This window comes from Phocoena sinus, chromosome 5, assembly GCF_008692025.1.
Source record: "Phocoena sinus isolate mPhoSin1 chromosome 5, mPhoSin1.pri, whole genome shotgun sequence".
NCBI lineage: Eukaryota > Metazoa > Chordata > Mammalia > Artiodactyla > Phocoenidae > Phocoena > Phocoena sinus.
The window spans coordinates 105,757,445-105,773,135 of record NC_045767.1 but is presented as its reverse complement, the minus strand read 5'-3'; positions in this window follow the sequence as shown (position 1 = coordinate 105,773,135).

The window sequence follows — 15,691 nt, the reverse complement described above, 5'->3', positions numbered from 1 at the left end:
TGTTGTTTATCCATCCTATATATAATAGCTTACATCTGCTAACCCCAACCTCCCACCCCATCCCTCCCCCAACCCCGTCCCCCTTGGCAACCACCAGTCTGTTCTCTACGTCAATGATTCTGTTTCTGTTTCATAGATAGGTTCATTTGTGTCAAATTTTAGATTGCATAGGTAAGTGATATCATACGGTATTTGTCTTTCTCTTTCTGACTTCACTTAGTGTGATAATCTCTAGTTGCATCCATGTTTCTGCAAATGGCATTATTTCAAACAATGGTAAATTCTTTTCATTTCATACTACACCTAATTTTTCCTGTATAAAAAAATTAATAAACAGAAACCTCAATTAAATAGAGTTGGGAGACCAGAAGGGGGAGCTCTCATGCCCTGTGAAGATAGGTGACCCCAATAGGAAGAAAGACTCCTCTTCTTTCCCGTGAAGGACTCAGCCACTGAAAAGCCATGGACCCTTGGTTTACTACAGTTCTCCCAACTTCCGTTCCCCTCTATAAAAGAGTCCTTCTCCACTTTTGTAGGGGACTTTCACATGGCTCACCATGGTTGCAGACCTCAAATTGCAATTCTGTGCTGATCCCAAATAAACCCATCTTTGCTGGAGAAATATCTGGGAGTCTATTTGTGTCAGGTCAACACCTGGATGAGGATTGAAAGTGACAATAAAGTGACAAAAACGTTTGTGACAATTATTTTAAAAACTATAAAGGAATTGAAGACATAAGACAAGAAGAGAGAAAATCTGAAAATGAAGAGAAGAAAGGAAGTGGGTTTAGAGCACCACAGCAATCTGTTTGAGGGCCAAGCTCCTCTGTAGGTGAACAGCTACACCTATGCTTCCCATTGCTGCCCCTGCAGGGACTGTTACATCTCCTTCTGTAGTTCAGTCAGATTTCTTTACTTTGCTAGTGCACATTCTCATGACCACTCTGGAACCAAGTGCTATCCCTTTGATCCCACAGTTATCTTCCCACCTAGATAGCAAGGCAGACTAGAAAAAAACTAGAAAAGGTCAACTTTTATCTGCTCCGCCACCCCCCGCCCCCCCCCACCCCCCGCCCTCACTGCCACTCCACCCTTGCTTGACTCTTTCCCTGGACAGGCTCAAGGAACTTTTACTGACGTGCTCCTAAGTTGGCACATTAGAATGTGCTCCTAAGCACACATTTTTTGCCTGGTATGAGGTAGACATGGTGGGGTCCAGGAGGTCTCTCCTAGCAACCCAGAATCTGTGAAAAAAATTAATAAACAGAAACCTAAATAAACAGAGTTGGGAGACCAGAAGGGGGAGCTCTCATACCCTGTGGTTACCAACCACATTTGGCAATTTTACCAACCACTCCACATTTGTACTTTCAGGGTTAGGATACTAAGTACTTCCTGAAGGCAGCCAACTCATTCCCGCAACAAATGATTCAGATTCTGCTTCATTCCTTCCATGTGGCTCACATGTATTGAGTGTCCATGATATCCTAGGCACTGAACTTGGCAGAGGGGCTTCAGAGGTGGAAGATAAAAGTTTCTACTCTGAAGGAGCTGGTATGTTGCAACCATAGTATTGGAACTATCTGAGTTGAAAGTGACTTTAGAAAATAAGACATTTTTGCATTTGTTATTTTATAAAGGGCTTTCACATACATTCACTCATTTAATAATTATTACCCTATAATGAAGAAACTGAGCCTATAAATACTTATATATAAATAAAATATTGAGTAGTTTTTAACCACCAAGGTGTTATTCTTGTTTAACTGTCAAGGAATCTGAGGCTAAGCAGGTTAAATGTTCAGGAGCCCATAGTCAGAAATGTAGTATCAGGACTCAAACTACAGTGTTTTTATTCTAAATTCTCTATTATTTCACAGTGCCCTCTTTGTGTGCAATCAAACCAATGAAGTCATCAATTTCTTTCCAAGATCATACTGCTACATCTAGCCGGTGGTCACTCGACATGAGGAGGGGTTTATTTCCTTTCCTAGTCCTTACCTGTGCTTTCTGGCCACAGAGATTGAACTTTAGTTCAATATGATGTAATAGTTCTTAAGATTTTAAATCCTCACCCAAGGAAGTGAAACGGAAAGGTAGATGGGCCGCTGCCCCTGGAATCTGAAAGTTTAGCTGACACAGTTGATGTCTGGTTTTAGTTTTGTTAAGGTATCCATGCAAATGGCACCCAGTTACACCAGATGCTATTCAAGCTCAGCCGTCCTCTGATGGAGGTATGAGCGGCACCAGGGAACACTCTATATTCCACAGTGAACTGTTTACAAAGCAGCCTCCTTTTGTGAAGCAATGCCAAGATGGTATTAAGACGAAACAAAAGCCCATCACAATAATAATAGGTGTGTCTGTCTACCATCTGCTTTTTTGGTACACACACAGATGCACAGCAGCTCCCTAAGCTGGGCATCTTGGTGTTTGGGACTTATCCTCTGGGTATGTGAGGAGTCACTTCTGGGCAATGAAATCAACAATCCAAATCACAGCCCTGGAACTTAACTGGGTGAACACTGCAGAGCTGAGGTGCAGGGGAGATGACAAGTGGACCATCCTGGCTCTCCACCAACAGGCAACCATGCAAATCCTCAAACAAAACTTGTAGGCCTATTGCAGGTGGTCGAATCACAAACAATAAGGGGCCTGGGTTACAGATCCAAGGATATTATTTACATGTGTGACATATGCAATATTTTTGATTCAGCAGAAATCCGTCTTGGCCATTTTCTGAGAACAGACAGGATTGATTATCCTCCTATATATAGTTCTAAACATTTTTCCTCTAGTCTCTATACCACTTGTGAAACAAGCCCTGGAATGCCTGTTGACAGGGACCACTGAGAAACCAAGACGGAGCTGATGGTGGGGTCTGAAGGGTAAGGCCCTACAGTGGAAATTAGCCTAGGAGATAGGACAGAAGGCAGAGGTGGGAGCAGGCGGGGCAAGGGGCTCAGGATGGCCCTGTCCAAAGGCCAGGGGGTTGGCCTGACAAGTCTCTGACAAGGACAGGCCTCCCAGCTTCATGTGGACCCAGGAATGCCTGTTAAGTGCCCGACAGAATTTTTGCAGCATTGTGAGGAAACAAAAACGAAGCTCACACCGGAGTGCCCCCTCCTGAGTGGGGGTGAACCACTGGATGCAGGCCCAGCAGCTCCCTTTATCTGTGACCCTAAAATGGGGGCTGGGGCCGAGCACAAAGGCTGAGACCCCCTGAAACACCTCACACTGCGGAGATTCTCACCACCAGAGGGCGGCCGAGGGTGGCTCCGTGCTGTCTCTCTCCATCCCCTGCCGGACAGTAGTGATGGTGACATTGTTCAGGCTGTGGTTTGTAAGCCACATGTGTAAACGTGGCACTTATCACTCTGCCTTGTTAATGTCCTTTTTAATCTTTTGCTTATCTCTACCATCGCATCTCATGGTTTAAAATTCTCATTCTTAGGACTTGGCTCTCGGTTTGTGATGCAAATGCTTTTTTCGGTCTTCCTAAATTTCTTCTGTTGCCCAGATAAATAACATCAAAAAAAGTTTTGGTATGCACCAATTTGTTTCCAGGGCGTGATCCCCCCAGGCCACCTGGCTGCCGGGGCACACCCCGCACCCCGCGTGATGTGCTGCCAGAAGTGCAAAGCAACCTGTTCTGTCTTGCAAGTTTTCCTCTTGCCCACCATTGTTGTTTTTTGGGTTTTTTTTTTTTTTGCGGTACGCGGCCTGTCATTGTTGTGGCCTCTCCTGTTTCGGAGCACAGGCTCCGGATGCGCAGGCTCAGTGGCCATGGCTCACGGGCCCAGCCGCTCCGCGGCATGTGGGATCTTCCCGGACCAGGGCACAAACCCGTGTCCCCTGCATCGGCAGGCGGACTCTCAACCACTGCGCCACCAGGGAAGCCCCATTGTTTGGTTTGTTTTGTTTTTGTTTTATTTATTTTTGGCTACGTCGCACGTGGACTTTCTCTAGTTGCAGCCAGCGAGGTCTACTCTTCGTCGCAGTGTGCGGGCTTCTCATGGCGGTGGCTTCTCTTGTTGCAGACCACGGGCTCTAGGTGCGTGGGCGTCAGTAGTTGTGGCTAGCAGGCTCAGTAGTTGTGGCTCACGGGCTCAGTAGTTGTGGCTCGCTGGCTTAGTTGCTCCATGGCATGTGGGATCTTCCCGGACCAGGGCTCAAACCTGTGTCCCCTGCACTGGCAAGTGGATTCTTAACCATTGTGCCACCAGGGAAGCCCCTACCATCTGATTTAATGGGAGACTGTTAAAATCATTTTATTCCTCGATTTAATAGGAATAAAATATATTTATATATATTGGAAATGTTACTCTTGTTTAATCCTCTAATTTTCTGTTGTTTCATAAACATTATCACATTGATTTGCTGTTGCTTATCATAATTTCACTTTTCCTCTACGAGTCTATTCAGTCTTCACTGGGGAGCCTTTGTGATAAAATGAACACGTCTAGCTTTGAGTCTTGCTCTGGACCAGCTGGAGACCCTGGCAAAGTCTCATGCTTAATCTTCTCAAGTATAAATGAGGGAACATATTACTTACTCTCAAGATTATCATGAAGGTTTTAAAGTATGTTGAGCCCCCCAGTGGGTTGGCACATAGATATGCTTAATAAATATTAACCAAGGGGCCGTATATTAGTATCACCTCTTGCATACTCTGAGCAGTATTTTTAGGAGGCTTACAGTTCCTTTGGGATCTACACATCAATACCTTCCGTTAACGTTTTAAAAGGGATTCTCCTGTCCTCCTGCTTCTGCACCACAACTTAGCTATCAGAAACAAGGCTGGTGCTTGGCCCTCCAGCTGACGCACGTTGTGGAGCATGGCCAGAGGAGGTCTGGGGCAGCCGCAGGGGGCGTTGATGCTGGTGGAGTGGAGGGCCCAAGGCCCAGTGGTCGTTTAGTCAGTCCACCCATTTGAATGATGTGCCCCAGCTGCTGACCTTTTGGAAATCCTAGTAGCAGCCACACTGGCCTGGCTCACAGCAACTGGGTGTGCTGGCTCTTTTAAAGCAAGGACTTTATGAAGAGAAAGGGCCACGGGCAGTGAAGAACTTTTCATGTAGAAGCTGGGTAACAGGAGGGTTTGTTTGGAAGCAGCCAGGGAAAGGAGGAGGGAGAGAAAATGGAAGTGTGGCCTTAACACAGACGCCAGGAGTAGGAACCAGAGCTTGTATTGTAAATGAACCTCCTTTTCCAAAATTGGAAACTAGGAAATAAAGTAACTGTACAGTTGTAATAGCAATCATATTGATAATAACTATGGGGTTTTACAGCATTCAAGATTCCAACTGAGGGGAAGAGCTAATTGTGATCAATTTGTGTGTGGGGAGGAGTGTGTTTGTGTGTGCGCGCACGTGCTCAGTGTTTATCCCAAATATTTGGGAATAATAATCCATATATGGATTAACAATAATATGACAATACCTAGCCAACTAAAGTATTTTATTAATACCCACACCTCATTTTCTAGCATTCTTAATAAATTTTCTTTTCAAGATATACATTTCATTAGCCTTGATTGCCTCCATCAAATGGACTGCTTATTAAACCTTAATACCAGCCAATTATAATTTTCTCTTATTCTGATTTCCTATAGTACTGTTCCTTAATGTGAACCTCCATGGGTCACCTGCATCAGAATCACCCGGGAAACTTGTCAAAGTGGCAGGTTCCTGGGCAACATTCCACATGCAGTGTAGCAGCGATTACTAGTTACAACACCATTGTCTCTTTCCTCTTTAGTAACATGATCCTTATTTAGTTGGGGTTAGCAATATACCTCTTAGAATACTACATTTCCTGGCCTTCTTTTCCACATGACAGTATTCTGACCAATGTAATGAAAGCAGAAGTGTTGTCTAGGAATTCCAGGAAGGCACCTTGCAAATTAAGCAGTGCATTTTTTCTTTTCCTATTTCTCTTCTGCCAGCCTGAAAGTGAACACAATGGCTAGAGTGCCAGCAGCCATTCTGGAACATGAGATGACTTTGTGGACAGAGCCCAGGTACCCAAGGTGGTGAAGAAGGAAGAAAGAACCTTGGGTCCCTGTGGTAACACCTTATCAGATTTGGGCTGGCTTTCTCTAGAGGAAATAAGCTGCTACTTCACTTAGGCCATTGAGAATGTTCTGTTCTATGCAGCTGACCTAATTCCACTTGCTAAATCTGCTGATTCAAAATCTCTTGAAAAGCTGCATTTTAAAAAAAATTTTAAGTCAGTTTTAATGAAATTCGATTCACAAACAGTACAATTCACCCATCTTTAGTGTGAAGCTTGGTGAGCTGTGACAAATATAAAGGATAATCACACCCCAATTGAGATAGAAAACCTTTCTATAACTTCAAAAATTAACTCCTTCAAAAAAAGAGTGGATATATGTATATGTATAACTGATTCACTTTGCTGTACAGCAGAAACTAACACAACATTATAAATCATCTACACTCCAATAGAAATTAATTAAAAAGAAAAATTTACTCCTGTTCCTTTACAGTCAATCCCTCACCCCCAGGCTCTGGCAGCTACTGATCTCTGTATTTACAGTTTTGCCTTTTTAGAATGTTTTATAAACTACCTGGCTTTTTTCACATACCAAAACACTTCTGAAATTAATCCTGTTATTCACTCCATTTTATTGCTCAGTTCATATTTCTTTAGATCAATATGTCCCAATTTGTATATTTCTTTATAAACTGGTAGATAGTTCGGTTGTTTCCAGTATGTGGCTATAATGAATGAAGCTGTTATAAACATTCATGTTCAAATCTCTGTGTGGGTATTTTTTACATTTCTGTTGGGTAAATATCTAAGATTATTCAAAGAGACTGTGCCATTGCACCCCATCAACAATGTAGAAGGATCCAGCTCTGCACACTCAAGCATTTGGTGTTGCCAATTTTTCTTGTTGTTGTTGCTTAATTTTAGCTCTCCTAGTAGCTGTATAGTAGTATCTCATGGGGATTTTAATGTGAATTTTTCTGATGAATACTGATGGAAAGCACCTTTCTTTTTTTTTTTTTTTTTTTGAAAGCACCTTTCTATGTGTTTGCTCTCCAAATCATTTCTTTTTGGTAATGCATCTGTTCAAATATTTTAATGAGTATGTTTAAGTTCTTTATGTATTATTGATACAGTCTCCCATCAGATATGTGTTTACAAACATTTTCTTTCCGGTCTGCAGTTTGTCTTTTTATTTTCTTTTCAGTGTCTTTCAAAGAGCAGGGAATTAAATTCAATTACCCAGTTTTTAGGGGTTCTGCTTTTTATATATGTTCTATAAAATCTTTGCCTAACCTAAGATCTCAAAAATTTTCTCCTATGTTTTCCTTTTTTAAATTTTTAATTTTATTTATTTTTTAATACAGCAGGTTATTATTAGTCATCAATTTTATACACATCAGTGTATACATGTCAATCCCAATCGCCCAATTCAGCACACCACCATCCCCAACCCCCCACAGCTTTCCCCCCTTGGTGTCTATATGTTTGTTCTCTACATCTGTGTCTCAACTTCTGCCCTGCAAACCAGTTCATCTGTACCATTTTTCTAGGTTCCACTTACATGCGTTAATATATGATATTTGTTTCTCTCTTTCTGACTTACTTCACTCTGTATGACAGTCTCTAGATCCATCCACGTCTCAACAAATGACCCAGTTTCGTTCCTTTTTATGGCTGAGTAATATTCTATTGTATATATGTACCAAAACTTCTTTATCCATTCGTCTGTCAATGGGCATCTAGGTTGTTTCCATGACCTGGCTATTTTAAATAGTGCTGCAATGAACACTGGGGTGTATGTGTCTTTTTGAATTATGGTTTTCTCTGGGTATATGCCCAGTAGTGGGATTGCTGGATCATATGGTAATTCTATTTTAAGCTTTTTAAGGAACCTCCATACTGTTCTCCATAGTGACTGTATCAGTTTACATTCCCACCAACAGTGCAAGAGGGTTCCCTTTTCTCCACACCCGCTCCAGCATTTGTTGTTTGTAGGTTTGCTGATGATGCCCATTCTAACTGGTGTGAGGTGATACCTCATTGTAGTTTTGATTTGCATTTCTCTAATAATTAGTAAGGTTGAGCAGCTTTTCATGTGCTTCTTGGCCATCTGTATGTCTTCTTTGGAGAAATGTCTATTTAGGTCTTCTGCCCATTTTTGGATTGGGCTGTTTGTTTCTTTAATATTGAGCTGCATGAGCTGTTTATATATTTTGGAGATTAATCCTTTGCCTGTTGATTCATTTGCAGATATTTTCTCCCATTCTGAGGGTTGTCTTTTCATCTTGTTTATGGTTTCCTTTGCTGTGCAAAAGCTGTGAAGTTTCATTAGGTTCCATTTGTTTATTTTTGTTTTTATTTCCATTACTCTAGGAGGTGGGTCAAAAAAGATCTTGCTGTGATTTATGTCAAAGAGTGTTCTTCCTATGTTTTCCTCTAAGAGTTTTATAGTGTTCAGTCTTACATTTAGGTCTCTAATCCATTTTGAGCTTGTTTTTGTGTATGGTGTTAGGGAGTGTTCCAATTTCATTCTTTTACATGTGGCTGTCCAGTTTTCCCAGTACCACTTATTGAAGAGGTTGTCTTTTCTCCATTATATATCCTTGCCTCCCTTGTCATAGATTAGTTGACCATAGGTGCGTGGGTTTATCTCTGGGCTTTCTATTTTGTTCCATTGTTCTATGTTTCTGTTTTTGTGCCAGTACCATATTGTCTTGATTACTGTAGCTTTATAGTATAGTCTGAAGTCAGGGAGTCTGATTCCTCCAGCTCCGTTTTTCTCCCTCAAGACTGCTTTGGCTATTCGGGGTCTTTTGTGTCTCCGTACAAATTTTAAGATTTTTTGTTCTAGTTCCATAAAAAATGCCATTGGTAATTTGATAGGGATTGCATTGAATCTGTAGATGGGAAAAGCTGCATTTTTAACAACTTTCTCAGATAATTCTTGAACACAATCAAATATGAGAACCACCATCATGGTTTTTAAGGTCCATAAGTAGTTTTACAATTATTTCTTAGAGCAACCAAAGACAAGGATGGTACACATTATACCTTTACTTGTATAGGACCATGAAAACAGTAGGGGGTGATCCATCAGAACCCACAGAATAAATAAATGTGTAAGAAAATCTTCTACTAATTTCTTCCCTTAACTACCTGAGAAAATGTTTCTTAACTATGGACAATTTTAAGAAACACTTGGAAGATAAATCTTTTTCTACTGCTCTGAACATCCTAAGTATAGCACTACCCATCAACACAGTGATCAGCGGCTTTGCAGTGACACTGTAATTTCTCAGTGTGGTGCTTGTTTTGCCTTTGGAATCCCGTCCAGAGTTTGCTACCAGGATAGTCTCAGTCCAGTAGTCCTACTCAGTCCTTCAGTGCTGCTAGCCTCATGAGGAGTAAATCCATTTCTAAACACAAAGCATCTAAATGGTCACTATATCGCTTCAGTTATCTATACCTATATTTGTGTGTGTGTCTGTATGTCTGTGTGTGTGTGTAGACAATCTCATCACACATATCATTTTATGAACAAAGTAAACGTCCAAGTTCCTGGTCATTTATATGTCCTCCAACATTATGGCAGTTAACAACTATGGTAATCATATTGTTGAAAATGGCAGTTCCATGAATGAAAAGTTATATTTTTCATTTAGAACTGTGGTGCTCAGAAGTCAAGGATGATGCATGTTAATGATCCACAGGGTTCTCACTAAGAAGTTTGGAAATAATCCACCTGTATATTTCAAGACATTGATTATCCAACGTTTCTAAAAAGGTATTAAAAGATCCAGCTCTTTACCTGTATTTCCATATTCCCTGTCTCCCATGGAGACTGTCAGCTTACCCAGGGTATTGTCTTTTCCTTTTTCTCTGTGAGTATTGGCATTTGTTACTGAGAACTTGTGCTAGAGATTCTGTAATTAGTATTATAAGGCAATGCTTGAAGAGAAAGTGATTGCTAAATTCTTATCTATAAACGTCAGCAACAGTGAAGTTAAAAAAGCAAAACAACCTAAGGTTTTTTTTTTTAATTTATTTAATTTATTTATTTTTGGTTGTGCTGGATCTTAGTTGCAGCCAGTGGGCTCCTTAGTTGTGGCACACGAACTCTTAGGTGTGGCATGCATGTGGGATCTAGTTCCCTAATCAGGGATGGAACCTGCATCCCCTGCATTGGGAGGCGAATGCTTAACCACTGTACTACCAGGGAAGTCCCAATCTAAGCTTTCTAAGTGTTCATTTTCTTCCCTGCAAAATGGATAAAAAAATAGTACTTTTGGGGGCTTCCCTGGTGGAGCAGTGGTTGAGAGTCCACCTGCCAATGCAGGGGACACGGGTTCGTGCCCCGGTCCGGGAAGATCCCACATGCCACGGAGCAGCTGGGCCTGTGAACCATGGCCGCTGAGCCTGCGCGTCCAGAACCTGTGCTCCACAACGGGAGAGGCCACAGCAGTGAGAGGCCTGCGTACCGCAAAAAAAAAAAAAAAAAAGTACTTTTTCATCAAGTTGCAGTGAAAAATAAATAACATAAGGCTTATTTATTTTAAGGCTTATTTATTTATTTAAAGTTCTGAGCATAGTGCCTAAACAAATGTTAGCTGTGATTGGTCTGTTCTCCTGTTAAATGTTTCAGCTTCATTGTGTTTCTGACTGGATGATAAAACATCTGTGAAACTTTATTTAATATATTATTTTAAATCTATTCTCTGAGGGTTTTTTGTGGCAATCTCCAAAATTGGAAAACCAACCCCTCTCCCACCCCCAAGGAAAAGGGAGGTGACTCTTGTCTGAATTTACAGAGGAGTCTGGCTCCTTGGATCTTTCCCAAGGAATTGACTCCTAGACTAGTCTCTCCCTTTCCATTCAAGTGCCTTCTGCTCAGTGAATGGTTCCTCAATGGTGGGAATGTTAATTTGCTATAAATTATTGGGGTAATGTGTTCCACATTACAAAACTATTGGATTGTGTTTTCCTCCTTCCTGTTATTATCGTTATTGGAAAGAGAGTGAATTATCATTGAAACTTTGAGCCAAGGCCACTGACCTAAATTCCATGGATTATCTATGTAGGAGACAATTTTGCTAGTACTTGATAAAAAAGCATAACATACAGAAAGTCTGGATGTGCTTAATTTTTATTCTTTTTGAAATGACTTTTTAAACTATAGATGTAATATGTGCTCATGTAGAAGATCTAGAGACTTCAAAATATATAATGAAATTTAAAATCACCAAAAATCCATATACCTGGAATTACACCCACTGTTGGGATTTTAGTGTATTTCCATTAGCCTTTCCTAACTCCCTAGCTAGACTGGGCAGAAGGTCAAGGTGTCTCTGCTGTACAGAGGAGCCTAGTAACTGCTAGATTTCCAAAGAATAGACTTGTGAGGTCCCGCTAGGGCTCTCCTCCCAGAGTCAGACCTTGCTTGGACCTTTCTTTCTCCATCTGATGACACAGTGATTGATGTTTGGGCAAGGACTTCACTAGAGGATGCATGTAAGAGATGCCAGCTGAAAACACGGTGAGAAAGGAGTACAGAGAGAAGCAGGACCATTCATGGTACACAAAGGACTCTGTGCAACCTCCCACTCACAGGGAGCTTCGTTCCTTCTCTAAATGTACTATATACACAACAGACCCAATTTATTGTTTCCCCGTGAATGCTAAGTGCCTGCTTCTCTCAGGATCCTTGTGAAGTGAGGACATCTGCAAGTAACAGAAGGGAAGCCCTGTTTTTATTCTCTTTTTTAATTTATAGGTGGGAGAAAGGCCCCCCACCCCCACTGCATCTAGAAACTTCAGGCCTGTCCTTCCCGCCTTGAACACCACCTTCTATCCTAGTGACTAATTTGTTTCTCTGGAGCCTAGGTTCCAGCCATAGATGGGACACATTAGCCACTGAAAACAATGTAGGTGCATGTATTCCTCCCTGAGAGAATAAGGGTTCCTGTCACACCCAAGTATGGCAACAGTCACTTTTTTTTTAGTCTTGACTTATCTACTTCATTTTAAAAAACTTTTATTGGAGTATAGTTGATTTACAATGTTGTGTTAGTTTCAGGTGTACAGCAGAGTGAATCAGTTATACATATACATATATCCACTCTTTTTTTTTTCTTTTTTGATTCTTTTCCCATATAGGCCACTACAGAGTATTGAGTAGAGTTCCCTGTACTATACAGCAGGTTCTTATTAGTTATCCATTTTACATATAACAGTGTGTACATGTCATTTCTATCCTGTTCCGTTGATCTATATTTCTGTTTTTGTGCCAGTACCATACTGTTTTGATTACTGTAGCTTTCTAGTATAGTCTGAAGTCAGGGAGCCTGATTCCTCCAGCTCCACTTTTCTTTCTCAAGATTGCTTTGGCTATTTGTGGTCTCTTGTGTTTCCATACAATTGTAAATTTTTTTATTCTATTTCTGTGAAAAATGCCATTGGTAAATGTCTCATTTCAGCATTCATCATCATGCTTGTTGTCATGCACTGAAACTTAAACTTATGGTCATCCTCACATGCATTATTGGACACTGAACATTAACCTTATTCCAGCAGGCAGCACCATGCTTAGTCTCACCTGCATGTTGCCTCACTCTAGCAGGCATCTTCTTGGGAGCTGTGTCACACTGAATCTTAACCTATGCCACCAGTAATATTTTAGATTGCTGACATACTCTAAGCCTTAACCTTATTCCAATGACCACATTAATGGTTGTTGTGTCACACTGAACTTTAAGTTTATTCTACCGTTTATCTTCTTGTTTGTATTGACTTAGTGAATCTTGACTTTATTCCAGCAGTCAAGTTCATGGTGTTGCCACTCACTGAACCTTACACTTATTCTGGTGGTCCCATTCATGCTTCTTATTGCAAACTGTATACATTAAATTTTTTTAAAATTCATTTTATTTAAACTAAAAAAAATACAAGTCCATCCATTTCTCTGACCTCTCACCTTCTACCTCTGGCAACCAACAATCTGTTCTGTGTATCTATAAACTTCATTTTTTTTTTTTTAGATTCCACAAATAAGAGAGATCATGTGGTATTCGTCTTTCTCTGTCTGACTTATTTCACTTAGCATAATACCCTCAAAGTCCATCCATGTTGTCACAAATAGCAAGATTTCATATGTTTTCTATGGCTGAATAATATTCCAGTGTGTGTGTGTGTGTGTGTGTGTGTATCACAATTTCTTTCTCTATTCATCCATCAATGGACACTTAGCTTGTTTCCATATCTTGGCCAATGTTGCAATGAACATGGGGGTGCACATATATTTTTGAATCAGTATTTTTGTTTTCTTTGGATAAATACCCAGAAGTGGAATTGCTGGATCATATGGTAGTTCTATTTTTAATTTTTTGAGGAGGCTCCATACTGTTTTCCATACTGGTTGCACCAAATTACATTCCCCTCAACAGTGCACTAGGGTTCCCTTTTCTCCACATCCTCACCAACACTTGTAATTTCTTGTCTTTTTGATAATAGCTATACTAACAAGTATGAGGTGATATCTCATTGTGTTTTTTTAATATTCCAGTTTATGGAGATATAATTGACATATAGTAATATGTAAGTTTAAGATATACAGCACAATGATTTGATTTACATATATCATGAAGTGATTATCAAAATAAATTTCATAAATCCTCTCATCTTGTGTAGGTACAAAACTAAAAAAATACAAAAATCTTTTTCTTGTGATGAGAACTCTTAGGATTTACTCTCTTAACAGTTTTCATATATAATAGACAGCATAGTTAATTATATTTAACATATTGTACATTATATCCCCAGTACTTAATTATCTTACAACTAGAAGTTTGTACCTTTTGACTGCCCTCATCCATTTCCCCCTCCACCAACCCTCACCCCCACCCATGCCTCTGGCAACCACAAGTCAGATCTCTTTCTCTGTGAGTTAGCTTGTTTGTTTTTGAAATATAATTGACCTACAACACTATGATAGTGCCTGTTACACAACATAGTGATTCAATATGTCTATACCTTACAGACTGATCTCCACAATAAATCTAGTTATGATGTCTAGTTACAATCTGTCACCATACAAAAACATTACAGAGTTATTGACTATATTCCCCACAATGTACATTTCACATACATGACTCATTTATTTTGCAAATGGAAGTTTGTACCTATTAATCTCCCACACCTATTTCGTATCTCCCCTTACTTTCCTACCCTCTGGCAAACACCTGTTTGTTCTGTGTGTCTATAACTTTGTTTCTATTACATTTGTTCATTTGTTTTGTTTTAGATTCGACATATAAGTGAAATCATATGACATTTGTCCTTCTCTGTCTGACTTATTTTACTTAGCATAATACTCTCTAGATCCATCATGTTGTCATAAATGGCAAGATTTCATTCTTTTTTTATGGCTGAGTAACATTCCATTTTACACACATACACACACACACACACACAATCTTTTTTATGCATTCATCTACTGATGGGCACTTAGGTTGCCTCCATATCTTGGCTATTGCAATGAACATAAGGGTGCATATATTTTTCCTAATTAGTGTTTTTTTTTCTTCTGATCTCTACCCAGGAGTAGTATTGTTGGATCATGTTCTATTTTGTAGTTCTATTTTTATTTTTTGAGAAATCTCCATACTGTTTTCTATAGTGGCTGTACCAATTTACATTCCCACCAACAGTGCACAAGGGTTCCCTTTTCTCCACATCCTTGTCAACAGTTGTTATTTGTTATCTTTTTGATAATAGCCATTCTGACAGGTGTGAGGTGGTATTACATGGTGGCATTGATATGTATTTCCCTGTTGATTAGTGATATTGAGCACCTTTTCATGTGCCTGCTAGCCACCAGTATGTCTTCCTTGGAAAATGTCTGTTCAGATCTTCTGCCCAATTTTAATTGGGTTGTTTAATTGATATTAAGTTATATGAGTTGCTGTATATTTTGAATATTAACCCGTTATCTGATATACAATTTGCAAATATCTTCTTCCATTCAGTAGGTGAATTTTTTGTTTTGTTGATAGTTTCCTTTGCTGTGCAAAAGCTTTTTAGTTTGATGTAGATCCATTTGTTTATTTTTGCTCTTGTATCCCTTGCCAGAGGAGACATATTCAAAAATATATTATGAAGATGGATGCTAAAGAGTGTACTGCCTATGTTTTCTTCTAGAAATTCTATGGTTTCAGATCTTACATTTAAGTTTTCAATGTACTTTGAATTTATTTTTGTGCATGGTATGAGAGAGTAGTCCAGTTTGATTCTTTTGCATTTAGCTGTGTAGTTTTCCCATCATCATTTGTTAAAGAGGCTGTCTTTTCCCCATTGTATAATCTTGCTTCCTTTGTCATAGATTAATTGCTATATATATATATATGAGTTCATTTCTAGGTTCTCTATTCTGTTCCATTGATCTGTGTGTCTGTTTTTGTGCCAGACGCATACTCTTTTGATTACTATAGCTTTGTAATGTAGTTTGAAATCAGAGAGTGTAATATCTCCAGCTTTGCTCTTTCTTCTCAAGATTGTTTTGGCTATTCAGAGTCTTTTGTGTTTCCATACAAATTTTAAAATTATTTGTTCTAGTTCTGTGAAGAATGCCATTTGTATCTGGATAGGGATTGGATCTAAAGGTTGCCTTGGCCATTTTAAC